The sequence below is a fragment of the Capsicum annuum genome, chromosome 11 (genome assembly GCF_002878395.1).
Source record: "Capsicum annuum cultivar UCD-10X-F1 chromosome 11, UCD10Xv1.1, whole genome shotgun sequence".
Lineage (NCBI taxonomy): Eukaryota > Viridiplantae > Streptophyta > Magnoliopsida > Solanales > Solanaceae > Capsicum > Capsicum annuum.
The window spans coordinates 63,908,085-63,919,822 of record NC_061121.1 but is presented as its reverse complement, the minus strand read 5'-3'; the positions used below and the strand labels follow the sequence as shown (position 1 = coordinate 63,919,822).

General features: G+C 33.7%; 1 long non-coding RNA gene across 3 annotated transcripts; it reads left to right on the top strand.

The window, feature by feature from the left end:
* The first annotated feature begins 235 nt into the window (after window positions 1-235).
* On the top strand, window positions 236-5,888 carry LOC107848322. 3 transcript variants are annotated; one of them, XR_007046662.1, is made up of 6 exons: window positions 236-728; window positions 1,402-1,436; window positions 2,104-2,673; window positions 2,821-2,960; window positions 5,489-5,556; window positions 5,665-5,888. It is a non-coding gene; the product is annotated as an uncharacterized LOC107848322 (long non-coding RNA). The 3 variants fall into 3 exon arrangements; XR_007046661.1 differs by having other exon boundaries at window positions 248-728; window positions 2,104-2,175; XR_007046660.1 differs by having other exon boundaries at window positions 2,104-2,960.
* Window positions 5,889-11,738: the final 5,850 nt, after the last annotated feature.

Below are 11,738 nucleotides of genomic sequence, written 5' to 3'. Positions count from 1 at the left end.
AGATAATAAATAAAATTTTTGAATCTTATGATGCTACATTAAAGTTATGTCAAATATATCAAAATGTTCTTTAATTTTGTGGTATTAAACATGTCATGTGCTAAGTTGAAAGTAAAGTATTGCCAAAAAGAAAAAAGAGTCATTTTTTTTAAAACTAATTAAAAAAGAAAGTATGTTATTCGTTTTTAAACAGAAAAAGTAATTTTATAAACTTTACTCCAAAATATAATATTTCCTCCAATATTTTAATACTAAAATATTACATTCCCTCCAATTTCTGATAATCCAAAATTTTTTCATAAAACATAATAACATCCCGTCACACAGCTAGGGTTCTCAATCATTTTCTCTCTTTTTGACTTCATCAAAATAGCTCCGCCTAAACTCGTTGGTCACTGCTCATTTCTAACAACAAAATCGTTGCTATCTAGGGTTTTCAATTTTTATTTTTGTTCAATCTTCAAATGCTTTGTTTTAAGGTTTTTGTTTGTGCAAAATTTAGGGAAATAAACGGTTATGGAAAGAAATCCCCATTTTTCATTTCTTCCAACGAAATCCTTGTGTTTGATTCTTGTATTTTTAGACAAACTATAAGAGCAAAATGTGAGGATGCAAATTCACCCAAAACACCATGTTCCAAGGTGACGACGAAAAGGAAAACAGTGAAGAGGTATTTTGGGTCTTTGGTTGCTATAGGTTCTGCTACCAAGCCGATGTCCATTGAGAAGGTATAACTCAAAATTTTTCTTCTTTTAGGATTTCACTTGCTTTATTGTCATCGAGATAAATGGTCTTTTTTTTAGAAATTAATGAGGGGAAATACTTTCATCCGAATTTATTCAATCAATTATGGTTCAATCTCAAATAAACTATCTATAGTTGTCAAATCCAAGAGTTAAGTTGATTCAACAATGGAAGAGCCTGCCAAACTAGAAATATGAGGATTTTTAATATTTGTAACTCTTGAGTGTTTGGACGATTCAAAATGTTGTTACTAAGTTTAGCAACATGCCTGCCTCTGTGGCATCTCTTGCAAGTCCGTACTAGTAGTCGTACTGTTATTCTTGTAGCTTTGGCGATACCTGTTGTTTCAGTTAGATTCAATTGTAGTATTATTTTGTGGTAGTGTTGTTTCTTTACTATCTACAGTTTTGTTACTACCTATTGTTTTCAGGCAGTATTTAATTTATTCAGGGGTCTAATGGAAACAATTTCTCTACCTTACCTCTAAGGTTGAGGTATGAACTGTGTATACTCTGTCCCCAAATCCCACTTTATAGAAATGCACTCGGTATATTGTTGTTGTCTCTTACAAGTTTCTTTGTTCTGTCTAGTGAACAAGTGGTACTAGTTATCATTTATTTTGAAATTCACTCTTATTATTCTGGTTTATAAATGCAGGGTCAAGGTAATTCAGCTGAAGGGAATTCCAAATGGTACATTTTTGTAATCCAGTCAATTTTTCCTTTACTGTTGGCTGCTAATTATGTCTTGTGGAAGTTACTTTTTATTTTAACCTTGATCAATATTGAATTTTGCTAAGTTATTGCTTTTTTTTGGTTTATCCCTTACAAGTTTATTTATTTTGTATAAGAGGGATTGGAACTGATAAGCCTGGTTAAGCATTTCAATGTTTCGGTTGTACCCTTTACCTTTTCTGATATCCTTAAGAACATAGGATTAGCATTTAAATGTTTCGATTGTACCCTTTACCTTTTCTGATATCCTTAAGAACATAGGATTAGTTTACATACATTGCAGAATAATAGACGTGCTTCACAATTTTCATTGGATTCACTAGAACAATGAATAGTCTAGCTCAAGTACATCATTTTATTTTTTTTTATTTTTTCATTTTTCAAATAAGAGGTATTATTTAAGGGTCTCCATGCTTCTAAGTATATTTAAATTACAATACCCTTAAGGCAGAATTCTTATTGTATTCTTAATTTAAGCTTTTATGTTTCTGCTAACTTCGCCAATAAAAATAAACGTTTCTGATAAAGGCAGAGTTCTTATTGTTTTCCTTATTTAAACATCTATGTTTCTGATAACTTTCACAAATAAAAGGAAATGTTTCTAAACTTTCTATTTCTTTTGCAGATAAAAGTAGAGGATGTTCGCGTTTCGGCAAGCACATCGTTTGCTTTAGTAAGGAAAGAATGGTCTTCAGAAGTACGACTGCAAACCTACAAGATGCTCCAGTTTACATTATGATATCTTTGCATTTAGCTCTTAGCTTTTTATCCTTAGTTGTCCACCAACTAGCTGAGATTCTTTTTAGCTTACCTTTCTTCATAGTGTTCGACCAATAGCATTGTTCACTAATGGCTTCATTCAGAACTTGACACAATTTTACAAAGTTACACTTTCAAATTTCTATTGTTCAAGGAAAGGGAAAAATACTGGTAATTATCTTTTGGCTTCAGTACAGAAGTGAATATCCACTATGCCCTCTCCCCCACTTTGCACTCATAATGTCCTTTTCCAGAAGATTTGAGCCAGCCTGCCCGTAGAAAGATAATAAGATTAACTACTGGGGAAAATATAGTCTCCTGTCCTAAATGGGCATAAAGTACTTGACAACAGAACTCCAAAATCTGTAAGAAATGGCCGAGCTTCTTTGCTTCAATATTTTGTGGTTGACATCTGCACTGAAGGCATGATACCTATGTAAGGGATTTGAAAGTTCAAGTCAAGATTCCTTTACACTCTTCTTTTTGAATTTCATACAAGTCCAGATATAAATGTTCCCAGTATTACCTGAATGGCTTAAACATTGAGCTCCCATCCATTTCTTAAATTGTATTAATTTTACAGCATTAGGTGCGGTTGCGATGGGATGAACTGAACCCCGATGAGCGAGGAACTTTTCTAGTGTAGTTGATTTGATGTCTGAAATTACAAATTCCAGTAAAGAATGGGCTTTGAAAAGTCAGACGTCAGCTCTTGTTTCCAAGGTATTTCTGATGTTTCTTCCTCTTTATTTTTTAAAAGATTTGATCACTTCATTCAATAAATTATAGTTCTTAGAATTGTGCAATTGTATATGTTTTAGATAGTAGTCGTCAGTTTCCAGAATTGGGTCATAAGGCAGTCAAAATTCCTTTTGAAATTTTTAATAATTGTCTGGCTCTGTTTGTAGTGTGGAAACTTGGCTCTTTTTAGTGAATAATGAACTTGGCTCTGTTTTTTAGTGTGCAAACTTGGCTCTGTTTACTCTTTTTAGTTCCAGGCAGAGTAAGAAACTTGCATTTTCCTAGTTCTTGTCATTCACTATTCCTGCATTCTCTTTCTCATGGATTTGTGCTACAGTGAAATTAGGACTAGTAATAATTTTTATGTAATTAAAGCACGTAATACTTATTGTTTTGGAAAGAAATCCGCAAGAAAATAACTCAATCAAGCATGTTTGCAGTTGAGATAATGCTATTACCGTGTGTGTTTTTGGTGTTGGTATTGTAGTGCTTTTATGATAATTGTTTCCCGGATATTGAAATTAAAATTAGGACTAGTGGTTATTGTTGTGTAATTAGAGTACGAAAGTGCTGTTTTATTTTGGAAAGAAATCTGCAAGAAAATAATTTGAGGATAGGCATATATATGGTTGATAGCTTCAAATAAAGGAATTCAGCTTCATCGATGTTCAAATTTGCTCCTTGTCGGGTAACTCCAACATCCTGCCTATGACAAGGCCTCCGAGGGGCTGGGGTGGTCCTGGTTGGAGTCATGATCGAACATGCCGCTTGCTGCTTGCTTGGTGAGCTTAGTTTAGAAATAAAGTTGCTCACTTGCTATTAGCTATAGCTTTTGGCATGATGGTAAGCGCTTGATCCTAACAAAGTTCTTCATGTCTAAAAGTGGTTAAAAAAGTAGTCACCCCTTTACCATCTGGACTTTTATGTTGTTGCTTTTTCGGTCAGATAGCATGATCGTTTACATACTGGGATGGGGCGGCAAAGGGGTGACCATGACAGTGATGTTTTTCATTAGTGTTCTTTTTTTGTGCTGCAAGTGCAAGCTTTACTTGTTCCTGCTTAAGCTTGTCCGACATATTAGAAGAAAAAGGTAGGTTTCTTTCAGTTTTGGCCGTTTGCTTGCAATTTTCAGCTCTTCACGCCTTTCACTATGTCCCTGTCCTAGAAGATGGCATTTCAATTCATGCTCTGAGGTGGTTATCACTTGACATACCACACAAGTCCACTCTGTTTCAACATTCTTTACAGAATTGGTTTCTGGGAGTTTAATCTCCTGGACATCCACTGGAAGTGTTGTTCCCTTGACCTGTATAGCTGTTGGTTTCTTTTCAATCTGAATTAGATTTTCCTTCACACTATTAAACTGTAGTTCCACAGATGATATCTTAATCACTGGCATACAGACTACTTTTACTCCAGAGCCACTGATTATCTCTCTCGTGTCTGCAATGTGATATTGTGATGCTTACATCCCTGTGCTGATCTTATTTAAATAAAACCAATATCTCGGTTTCTCACTGCTGACTGCTGAGACCTATATGTTCCTCTTTCCCTTACCTGTTTTTCCCTTGTTTCGGTTTCTCTCCATCCATATAACAAGGGTTGGTGGAATCAAAATCACCATTTGTCATCATGCTTAAAGTCTCATTTTCTTCTTGTGAGATGATTAGCATTGGAATGTGCTGAAAGAAATAGTTGAAAGATATATCATGCACATGAATATTGATAACTTGGAATATGGGGAAGGGGGGTGTCAAGAGTCTTTCTTAGAATATCTATCAATCAGGTGTTCTTTCTTTAATCGAGACATTGCCATCTCATGAACAGCAATCCATGAACAAAACTATTTGCAACATGAGCACCTGCTGTGCTTTAAATGGTCTCTCTGTGCCTGTTTGATCTTAACTTAAGCCATTGAAGACTAAACATGATTATTAATACCACCTGAATTACCCTCAGGATAGAACTAATTGGATATTGTGTTGCGAGCTTACCATGACACTTAAGACATTCACTTCTACGTAACCAGCTACTACATTTTTAGTCCTGAACATAAAGGCCACACTTTAACAAATAATTAATAAATGACAGTACAAATTTTCAAAAAACATATGAAGAAAATTGAAGAGATAGCTCTCAGATATCTGTGTACTACAATTACTCTACGGTCTCAATTTAGTCAGCATAATGTTATTGTGACATCATATGATGTTATTCACAAAGATGTTGATTATCTTAGGCAGCTATTCTGGAACTATTGCATTTGTCACATATGATGTTATTCGCAAAGATGTTGATTATCTTAGGCAGCTATTCTGGAACTATTGCATTCTAAATAAGGGACATATCATAAAGAATTCTAAGTCGAAAAGAACAGTTGCTTTAAACAGCAACTGAAGGCACAGTGTCGGCTCATTCCGAGTGGATGTGTGTGTGTTAGTAGTTCAACCACATTCGAATATTTACAACAATTCAATGGGTGCTTAACTATAGTCTGACTTAAATTGCAGAATAATGTGTTGGATTTGTGGTCGCTCTTTGACTTTCTTATGCCGGGGTTTCTTGGAACTGAAAGACAGTGAGTTACATCATTTAAGGTTTCTTACCAGTTCAGTCAGTTAAATTGTATTGATATGTTCACTGTATCCAACAATTAAAGTGTTTTTGTTTCATTTTGAATGTGTAGGATCAATGCGGGGGATCAAATTTGAATGCTGGGCGCCACGATTTAAATTGATCTAGATTGAAGTGAATGATGATGAATTTTTGAAATATTTTGATATACGTTTATATACATTTGGTTTTGTGTGGAACTTGGTACGAAGTTTTATTATGTTGTTTTCTAATCAGTATGTAAAAGACATGTTTTTTTGAAATCAAATCTATGCACTTCAATTATTTATTAGCTAATTGGCGCATGAGATTATATATAAATATGTATGTTTAGGTAATGTGCTTGGTGATGTATACATTTCGATCAAAGTAATTATTTTTCAATTAGAAATCATTTTATATGCCTAATGCCATTTCTACCAATGTGGCTTGAGCTATAAAATTTTAGGCAATATTGCTGCACTTTAAAAGTGTGGTTAAAACATGCTTACACTTTATAAGTGTTGTCATAGAGGATGTATAAAAGGCTATGATTTTGAAGTGTGACTAGTAATAAAGAAAAGATCATGTTTTTGAAGTGTTGTTATAGAGGTGCTACAAAAGGATATGCTTGTGAAGTGTGCCCAATAGTAAAACAACGGCAATGTCTTTTAAATGTTGTTGTAGAGGTGCTACAAAAGGCTACGCTTGTGAAACATGCCCAATAGCAAAACAAAGGCAACACTTTTAAGTGTAGCTTTATCAAATAAAAGTGTTTCTAATGACAAGCTGTAAAGCGTGGCCTTTATACCTTAACGGCCACGCTTTTAAAATGTAGTTGATATGGCAACACTTGAAAAGTGTGGTCTTTGATCAAAGGTTACGCCTCTTTAGGCCACCCCCAAAAAGTGTTATCTAAAGTTTGAAAGTATAGCCTTTGATCAAAGGCCACATTTTCAGCTAATTTATGCAACACTTTACAAGAGTGGCAATAGGACTAAAATGTTGTAACTTTTCAATCTGACGTAAAAATTTTACTTGTAAAATTTAGCCGCTAAGATCAAGTTTTCAATACCGTGTTATCTAAAGTAAAAATTTAGAAAATTACTAATTATTTTAGTCCCCACCAAAGGTGCCAAAACCTTGTTGTGGCCTACCACACACGTAAGTGTACATGGTCAGACTAGTAATATAGTGACTCTAAAGAGCCGAATGTTGAATCCACAGGGACTAATTGTTTAGAAATTCACTTAACTTTAGTTTCCGACATTATTTTAATCAAGTGTTGTAAGGTACCAAAGATGTTTGTAAAAGTTTAGTAACTAATAAAAGTAAGAGAGTAATAAAATGGAACAATAGCAACATCAGCAAAGATGTAATCAGTACAAGAGGAGATTTTAGGGTTGAGGCACTCTCAACAATCATATAAATCATTATCCTTTTTATTGGCCGGGTTGGTTACAGGGTTGTTGATTCAAATGGTAAATAATAATATTATGGTCTTTTAAACCTCTAATAATCTATCTAAAAGAATATCACAACTACATCTTTGAGCGTCGATGCAATAATCCATTTAAGATGTTTTACATTATCTTTCTTTAATTGAACCAAACAAGGCGTTCTAGATATATTCATATTGTAGATGCAAATTCAAATCTTTCGTTATTTAATAGTTAAGAATTGTTCCTTAAACCCTTTGATCTATCCTAATGATTATCCTTCCGGGTTCAAACAAGGATTACATATGTATTTCAATGGTGGTCAATCATCAAAATAGTAAGAACAAGATATTAAGAACAACCCAAATGATAAACTAATATTTAACCAACTTTAAGAACGACGAAATACAATCATTCATTCGGCCTCAACCCCAGAACCTGAGAAATTAACCACTCATGTTCATAATCAACATCCAAGAAATTGAAATATTCATAACAAAATAAAAGTAAGGGAGTTGATTGGTAAAATAACCCTAAGTGGAAGCTCTCGTAGGTTTTCTCCTGGTATGGATATATGCAAAAGACAACCAATAATATTTATAAATGTTCTATGTATACTTAGGCTGAAATCTACATTTTTTGCACATCAGTGTGCCACACCCTTAACGCAGGGGATAAGGGCGTGGCATGCCAATATCATAGAGGCTCACTAGAATGTGCCATCCACTTTAATGCCTTCTCCATGCCATACCCTTATCGCGGAGCATAAGGGGCGTGGCATGCCACTATCATAGTCTTACTAAAAATTGCCATCAGCTATTAAACCACCAACGTGCCATGACCTTATAATGGAGGCTAAGGAGCATGGCACGCTCCCATATTAAATTTGTCATTTCCAGCTCATTGTGCAGTCTTATTCTTTTGGTCATTAATCCCATGCTTTGAAAGCCTTCTTCCACTCTCTTTGTGCTCACCATGTTGCTCCTAATGCTTTCCATGTTGCATAAGCTTGACGATCATGACCAACCACGTTTATTTTCACCAAATTAAAGTCTTGCAACTCTAATCAGATCCATCAGCTTGAGAATACAATTTTAGCTCAAACATAAGCCATTTACAAAAATTAACTCATCAAATAAGTGCACAAAAGGGTATAATTAGCACTTAGACGTATACATACGCCCAAGATCAATTTTATTGCTTTTTTTTTTTTTAGAAAAAGATAAACGAATTAAACAAATATGCAAATCTAAAATCATATTTCTCCTAGACTAAAATGTGATTACAAATATACTTACTTCAAGAACAATATGAGCTAAACTTATTCTCTTTAATTATTCAATTGACCTCCAAGACTAAAACCATATTTTCTTTATTTTATTTACTCAATCATATTGTCTTGAAACCCTCTTTAAAAAAAAACTTTATTTTACTAAAATAATCTTATTATATAGTTTAAAAATTTAAACTGGAGTATTAATACTTTAATAGTCATTTCATAATAAGGATAACATTAAAAAGAATACTAGCATTTAGTAGTGATTTGGTGTTTGAACATCAACTTAATTTTATACATTTTCAATGAATTTGGAGTTCACTGGGTTCAATCTATAGAAACATCAGCCTCTTGCTGAAATACAATGTAAGGATGTGTATAATAAATCTTTGTGGTCTGATACTTTCTTGGACTCCATACATAACAGGAGCATTAGTTTACTAGCTATCATTATTCATTTCCTTCTTTTCTTTTTAACTTGGAATTGCTACACTTGAGCCGTGGGTCTTTCGGAAATTACCTCCTACCTCCCGCAAGGTAGTGGTATGGTTCTAGAGGAAAAAATTGCTTCACCCTGATAAGGTGAGGCATAATTATTTGTTGTTTAGTTATTATTTTTATTCCCTCCATCTTATTTTGGTTGGACTCATTTCATTTTATAGGATGATTAAGAAGTCATAAATTGAATAATGAAGTTTGCTATTTTACCCTTTGCCAATATTAATAATATTCATTGAGTGTAGGTATGGACAATGAAATTGTAATTGTTCACATTTAATGTATACTATTAATTGTAGGAGTAAAATGAAAAGAAATTAATTAATTCTATCCCACTTTAGTAAGTGATCAACAAATATGAGACATTTATTTTAGTAAGATGATCAACTAGAATCGGATGAGGGGAGTAGTGTTTTAGTGTTTGAGAATCAACTTGATTTTGTACATTTTTGAACAATTTGTGAAGTTGTTTTTATGTGACCAGGAGGTTATGGGTTCAAGTAGTAGAAACATCCTTTTTCTAAATCCAAGGTAAGACTGCATTCAATGAACCCTACCCTTGTGGTATGGTCCTTCCTTAGACCGCGTGCATAGGGGAGCTTTAGTGTAACGGATTGTCCTTTTTGGTTTTCTTCTCTTTTGTACTTGAAATTGTTACACTTGAGGCGAGAGTCTTTCGGAAACAACCTTCTACCTCCTACGAGGTAGCGGTAAGGTTGGAGTTTCACTGGGTATGTTGTTGTTGTTTGTTAGAAATTTTGAAACCCGATGAGCCGAATTTAAGACAATTTTTCCAATATTTTTTGTGGTTTAAGTACATAATGATGTTGTCAACCATGCATAATTGTAGATAGTACTTTCTTTAAAAATGCATAACAATTGAAGTGGCTTAGATCCATATTTGGAATGCGTTTTCTTGAACAAGCATATGGACTTCGCCTCTTTAATTGGCTATGTAATTGAGCATTTTGCTTACACCATTTTTGACATGTAACATCCGATAAATGTGGATCATTGGTGAGGCATCTCTCTGGTTCTACTGGTAAGTCATTTTTTTTTTGTGTGTGGGTGTGTGTGTGAGACTATATTAAGTTTTTCATATATCCAGAAAAAAAATTACCTTTTCTACTGTCAGAAATTCTTACATGTCTGAACCAAGGAAAGTTCCTTACTTGGGGAAATATATATATGGAAAAGAGTTTCTAGCACCCCCAAGTGGACGTACTGTTCATGTTGGAGATCCTTAGTGTTGACTTTAGGCACTTTTATGAATTCTTCATGCAAGCAGGCATGAGTGTGACACTGTGACTCTAGGTTTGTGTACAACTTATTCATGCAGCTTCATGGGAGTTAGATGAGCAAAAGTTTTGAGTTGCTTTACAAAATATTGTGTAGATTAGTTAGTATTTAAATATTAAGTTTTTAATATTATTATGCTTACTTTTTGATCACCTAAGACTTCATGCCAATTTACCCCTATACGTTGAATTGATGTGTCTTTCTTTAGTGATGGATGCAGGTTGCAAAGCATTTCATTATTCTGCAGTTCACATCTTACTAAAGTGCATTATTATAGTAAGTTTATTGGCCAAATTATGCCATAGGGACGTGGTGTCCTTTTGCTGGACATCTTTTTTACTTTGGTGGTATTATTAGGCAATTAATCGCATTAGTTAGGGTGGTAGAATGTGATCATAAGTTTTTAAACTCTTATAACCATGAGGCTATTGTTCTTCCATCTTTAATATCCCTCATTTATTTTTATTCATTGCATGGAAGACTTTCTCTCCTATAAATAGTGGTGGTCTTGCATATTTTTCTAAGTAAAAGAAACTATAGAGTTCACAAAAGTTATTAAAAAGTGAGTTTATTAGATGAAGGGAGATGTTCTTTTTAGTTGATCTTTGAACTCAACTCTTTTCCAGAGTTTGTTGAGTTGTACTTTGTGAGAAGACTGTTGTATCCTGGAGGGGACAAGTCAAGAAGATTATTGCTGGACAGTTGAAATCATTTGCTGCAGTGGGCTTGAATCTCCTTAAAGAGAGCGAGATATCCGCGTCTCACCAAGAAGAAAATATTTTTTATTTTCTTCATTTATATTTTTTCAGTTGTAATTTTATTATAATTTCATGAAATGTTTTAAGGAGATTCAATGGAAATAATTGAAAAATTCATGGATTTCAAGATGGGAGAACTTAACAAGTCATTCCGATTCTACGGTACTCATTTCAAGAGGTGAAAGAGTAAAGTACTTTTCTACTTAAATCTTCTCAATCTTTCTTATGTGCTAACTGAGAACAATCCAAACAAAGAACATAACTCTTCCATGTATGATGATGAACTTATTTCTCTTCAAGAGAAAGTTGAGAAGTACGACGGTGACTCATATAAGTGTCAAATTTTTTTACTTAATTGTCTATTTGATAACTTTTATGATTATTATGATAGAACTTACTCTAGTGCAAAGAAAATTTGGCAAGAATTACAAAGTAAGCATGACACCGAGAAGGTAGGAGCGAAAAAATATGCTGCTAATAGATTTTTCTATTTCTAAATGGTGGACAAAAAGTCAGTGGTAGACTAAGATTAGGACTTCATAATGTTTGTTGGCGAGCTCAGGTTCGAGAATGTCAAAATAGGAGATAGCCTTATTTTTGTGGTATAAAAGATAAACTTCCTCCTTCTTGAAAGGAATTTCAAAAAACTATATGCACCACAAACAAAATGAAACTTCTTTTTATACTTTAGTAATGAGAATCCGCATGGACGAAGAGGCAAGGGACCAAGATATAATTTTAAAAATCGAAGAGAACAACATCACTTCAAAGGTAAATTTAACTACTTCAAATAATGCTGTCCCTGAAACTAATAAAAATACTTCTTTAAAGCCTAGAAAAAAATTCAAGAAACATAATCACTACTCGAAATTGGGCCTATGATATCAGGCTTTTTGGC